We start from the raw sequence: 5180 nt of genomic DNA, 5'->3' as shown, positions 1-5180 counted from the left end.
GTGGGATCCTCCCGGACCGGGGCACGAACCCGCGTCCCCTGCATCGGCAGGCGGACTCTCAACCACTGCGCCACCAGGGAAGCCCTGCTTTGTATCTTAAAGAGTAAGTGTTTTTGGCCTCCCCCTTCCTCCAAAACAATTTTTGCCCCCTATTGAGGCAATATTGCCCCTGTTGAGAATGCATGTACCATCTGGTCCCTTAAATCCTAAGTATCAAACAGCAGGGGGTAGTTGGGCAGAGAGTGGTTACTGCCAGAACAGCCCAGTGGTGTGACTGAGGGTTGCTCCTGGCTGTGCTACTTCCATGTGCTCCAATGTAGGAGAGAGTGAAAGGGGTCCTTCCATGGCACCCTAACCCCGCCCCCCCCAAAAATAAATCCTACACTGAAGGCTTGGTTTAGAGTTTAGAGAGCAGACAATCCAGGACAGACCAGGAGGAAGTAGGGTTCCAAGACACCTGCAAAAACATAGAACTGATAGATTATACAATGCATACGATGGTGGTGATAAGAGTTTTAGAGTTGTGTGGTAGGATTTAGAGATGAATTAGCGATAGGTACGTGGAAGGCTGAAGAAAATGAGAAGCCAAATGTTAACTCTAGGAAAAATACAGAGTAGTAGAGAAATGGAAACATAATCATAGTATATATGTGACTTATCTTTGAACAATATTTATGAGGTCATAATAATGGAAACTCTGACTATTTACTTAACCCAAAGGAGTGATACAATTATATTGGGAGGATAGGGGAGGGAGGATGGGAAAGGAGCTGTATTCTCACCAGGCATAGTAAAGTAGTCAATGTATAATGTTTAAAATGAGAAAGCCTTGAAATAGAAGTATAAACTTTTTTTTTAAAGAAAATGTAGAGGACAATACAAATAGAGACAGTTATAAGAGTTGAAAATGTTGGCTATGGGAAGCAAAACAGGAGTGGGGAGAGGTAGGACAGGGGACTTTCCTTTTTTGTTGACCACAGTGCTATTTGATTCTTTAAAAACTTGTACATGTATTACTTTACAAAAAATAAAAATGAAATACAAAAAATAAAAATGAAATTCAAAAAATAGAAGCCCGAGGATAAAAAATGTCTGCATTGTTCTAAGATGTCTTAACTGCTCCTTTTTTCATTTTCTCCCTGGATGGTCTTGTTAATATTTGTCTGTAATTACTTTTTTGTTTTCCATAGAAGACCTTAGATATACTATTCCTTGGCAAAGACTTTACCTATGCATATTGCTTATAGGTCTTGATCTAGATGAGGCTCTTAAAAACTGAACACTGTGGTAAATGAATTCCATTTGATTTCCAAATTCTCTTCCTGGTCCTAGTTCTCTATCATTTGAATGGTGCATTGGCCAATGCTGGCTCTCAAACACAGAATCTCATAGTTGGCAGATTTTTGATATTTGTAAGAAAACACAGAAATACAGAGGAATATTGATATCTTTATCTTTTTTTTTTTTTTTGGTGGTATGCGGGCCTCCCTCTGTTGTGGCCTCTCCCGTTGTGGAGCACAGGCTCCGGACGCGCAGGCTCAGCGGCCATGGCTCACGGGCCCAGCCGCTCCGCGGCATACGGGATCCTCCCAGACCGGGGCGCGAACCCGGTTCCCCTGCATCGGCAGGCGGACGCACAACCACTGCGCCACCAGGGAAGCCCTGATATCTTTATCTTTATTGCACATATGCAATTAACTAGAATGTACTCAGCATTTCATTTTGACTTTCAAAAGCATTCTCCTCCTCAATGACCAAAGCAGATGTACAATGCCTGTCTGAAAGGCCACAAAACAGGCCACTTTGGTCAGTAAAGTATAAGTTAAACCATGTATAAGCCGGAATGACTTCCCCATACCTCATTATGTGCAGATTTTTCCATCATTTCCCCTCTTCATTACAAGTGTTTCAATAGAAAACATCAACGATCAAAATATCTGTGCCTTGATGCTGGGGTGATTCAGCTGCTTGCCCTGGGTGTAGATCATGTCCCTCAGTGCTAGGCCTCTTTTATATTTGCCCAGTTAATTCACGTTAGGGGAAACTGATTAGATACAGTGAACAAGCTCAGAAGTATGTTAATAGGGAAACACTTCTTAAACTTTAGTATATGCGTAAGAATTACACATTGGTAAAATGCAGACTCCAGCGCCTTGACCTAGAAATTACGGTTCTTCGTCTTCTTCTTTTTTTTAAAAAAAATTGATTCTTTATGTGTTTGGTATGGTACAGGAATCTGGATTTTAAACAAATGTCCTGGGTGATTCTGATTAAGGTGGTCCTGTGGAAGGCACGGAGACACACTGACTTGTTGGGTTGTGTCAGACATACTGGGGTTGATTTTATTATTCGTTTATTTCTCAGTGACACCCAAGCAACTCCAAAGGGAGCAATTTTAAGTGCTCTCTCAGCCAGATATCTAGGGACCAGTAGGTGAATATATTTTATACAAAGAGGAATGAAATAGCTTTATGCAATAAGATCAAGTTCCTGGCTCCTATCCTAGAATAATGTAAGATCATTTCACTGGTTACCAGCTGGACGCTAACCAGAAAAAGATAAATATTTGTGGATTCAGAGATGGTATTCAAAGAAATACTGTATGGAAGGATGAAGTCTAATGCTACCTGGGATTTTCAAAATCATCAATCAGAGTAATCATTTTTAAATGTGTCACAAAGTACTATGCCAAATTATAAATTATACATTCATTTGCTTAGTTCTTACCCGTGAAATTCTTATATAAATTACCATTTGTCTTTTTTTTTCCATCCTTTTCCTACTGTGTAGGTTGTAAAGGCTCAGAATAGATACTGACAGTTAAAAAACAAAATAATATAACTTACCATAATATATTCCAGCATCTAAGAAGATGTAAAAGTTTAAACCTAGCTGTCATTTATTTTTGTAAATATAAAGCTCTCTTAATGTTTGCAGGTGAGATAGGCCAGGAGTGTCATAAATCATTTAAGTTAATGTACTCTTTATACTCCAAATCTTAGCCCTTGGTGTCCCCCCACCCCCCGGCCTCAATTTGGAGGAAGAAGCTAAACCAGCCTTTGTTGCTAAACTACACTTCTACTTTGTATATAGTACCCATGGTAAATGTGACCATCTACTGTAAGACCAGCGATTCCTATAATAATAATGGTGAGGATGATGATCATGATGATGGAGGTGATGATGGCTGATATTTATTGAGAGCTTACAATGTTACAAGCATTAAGTACTTTATGTGTATTAACTTATTTGAATGGTACAAATCATTATTATTCCCATTTTATAGATGAGAAGATTGAGGCCCAAGGAGGTTAAAAACTTGCCCCAAATCAATTAAGTCATAAGTAGGCTTCAAACTCAGGCAATCTGGTTCCAGGGCCCAACTTCTTTACTTGGTACTTTCTATAATCCTACCTTCCCAATGCCTCAACAAAATTAGGGATAATATTTCAAATGAAGAATCTAAGAAAGGGGCTTCCATTGGAGATTATTTCCACCCGATCTGCATTCTCATTCTGGAAATGGCAACACATTATTTATAAATTTAGTAGTACAATTGGTTTAAACTAACTTGGGAACATTTGGTACCTCTTTCATTACAGTTTTCTCCTTAATTTTATTTATTTATTTTAAAAATTTTAATTTTTATTTATTTATTTTTGGCTGCATTGGGTCTTCGTTGCTGTGCGCGGGCTTTTGCTAGTTGCAGCGTGCGGGGGCTGCTCTTCGTAGTGGTGCGCTAGCTTCTCATTGCGGTGGCTCCTCTTGTTGCAGAGCACGGGCTCTAGGCGCGCAGGCTTCAGTAGTTGTGGCACACGGGCTCAGTAGTTGTGGCTCACGGGCTCTAGAGCGCAGGCTCAGTAGTTGTGGTGTTCGGGCTTAGTTGCTCTGTGGCATGTGAGATCTTCCCGGACCGGGGCGCGAACCCGGGTCCCCTGTGTTGGCAGGCGGATTCTTAACCACTGCACCACTAGGGAAGCCCTTCCTCTTAATTTTAATGTGTTGTGATTTTCATAAGAACTGTCTTTGATATACAGTATTTTAAGCCTGGGTCAGAATTTACATACAAAAACCCAAATAAGAGAGAATAACTATTGGCTTTCAAATGGAAAATAAAAGATATTTGACGAAATTGAAACCATGATCTGTTTATAAGCACCTTCCTTAGCAGGTACCTCATGTTTAACCAAAAGAGTAACCTGTCCAGGACAGCAAGTCCTGTGGCAAGGGAAGTGGGTTAGATGTGGCAACCACAGACTTTACGTGTAGAGACGATTCTCATTCCTAATTCTTCACTGCTTAGGGCTCTAGCATTGGTATTGCAACTTGTGGAGCAAAACCCAGCATCTGAAAAATGACAGTAATATGGGAAAGGTCTAAGCAGAAAATATCTACAACAAAATATGTTTTTTGACACATTTACTCATGAAGAGGGAAATTTGCTGAAAGTGATGGGCTTCTGAGGGACAACGCAGAATTCTTTGGTGGGCTGGAGACTCACTGAAGGCTTTCTCTTTGTTCCAGAGCCGGCAACAGAAGGGGTGAGGGCCTAGCTCCTCCCCTGCAGCCAGACTAGACTATTTGTAAGAGCAGTGAGATGTCAATATATGTAATAATTCTAGATAAACTTCTTATAATTATAGATAAATCGAAATAACCTGAACTATTAGGCAGAACCGAGAAAATGAGATCTTCTTACCCATTGTGGTCACCTAAGTAGACACAATAGCGTGACTAGTGGTGATGGTGATTATAATGAAATCTGCGGTGGGTATTTTGACTTACATTTAAGATGTTTCATAATTTGGACACAAATGCCATTATGCAAGCATGGGGAAGTGTGAGAGTTTGTACTTTGTTTTTCTATGCCTAAGGATCAGAGGGTTTCAGATGGTGTACTTACAATAAATAAGCGCTAAGGGGATTTTTTTTTTGAGACTTGACTCGTTTATACAAAGGTGGAAAAGCTAAATAAATCTATGAGGAAAATGAAATATTTCCCCAAGATGCACAGATACAACACAGAAATCGTCACAGATCACTGAGAATAATAGACATTTTCTTTTTTTTTTTTTTTTTTGGTGGTATGCGGGCCTCCCTCTGCTGCGGTCTCTCCCGTTGCGGAGCACAGGCTCCGGACGCGCAGGCTCAGCGGCCATGGCTCACGGGCCCAGCCGCTC

This window comes from Physeter macrocephalus, chromosome 12 (genome assembly GCF_002837175.3).
Source record: "Physeter macrocephalus isolate SW-GA chromosome 12, ASM283717v5, whole genome shotgun sequence".
In the NCBI taxonomy this organism is placed as follows: domain Eukaryota; kingdom Metazoa; phylum Chordata; class Mammalia; order Artiodactyla; family Physeteridae; genus Physeter; species Physeter macrocephalus.
Note: the sequence above shows the minus strand (reverse complement) of the source record.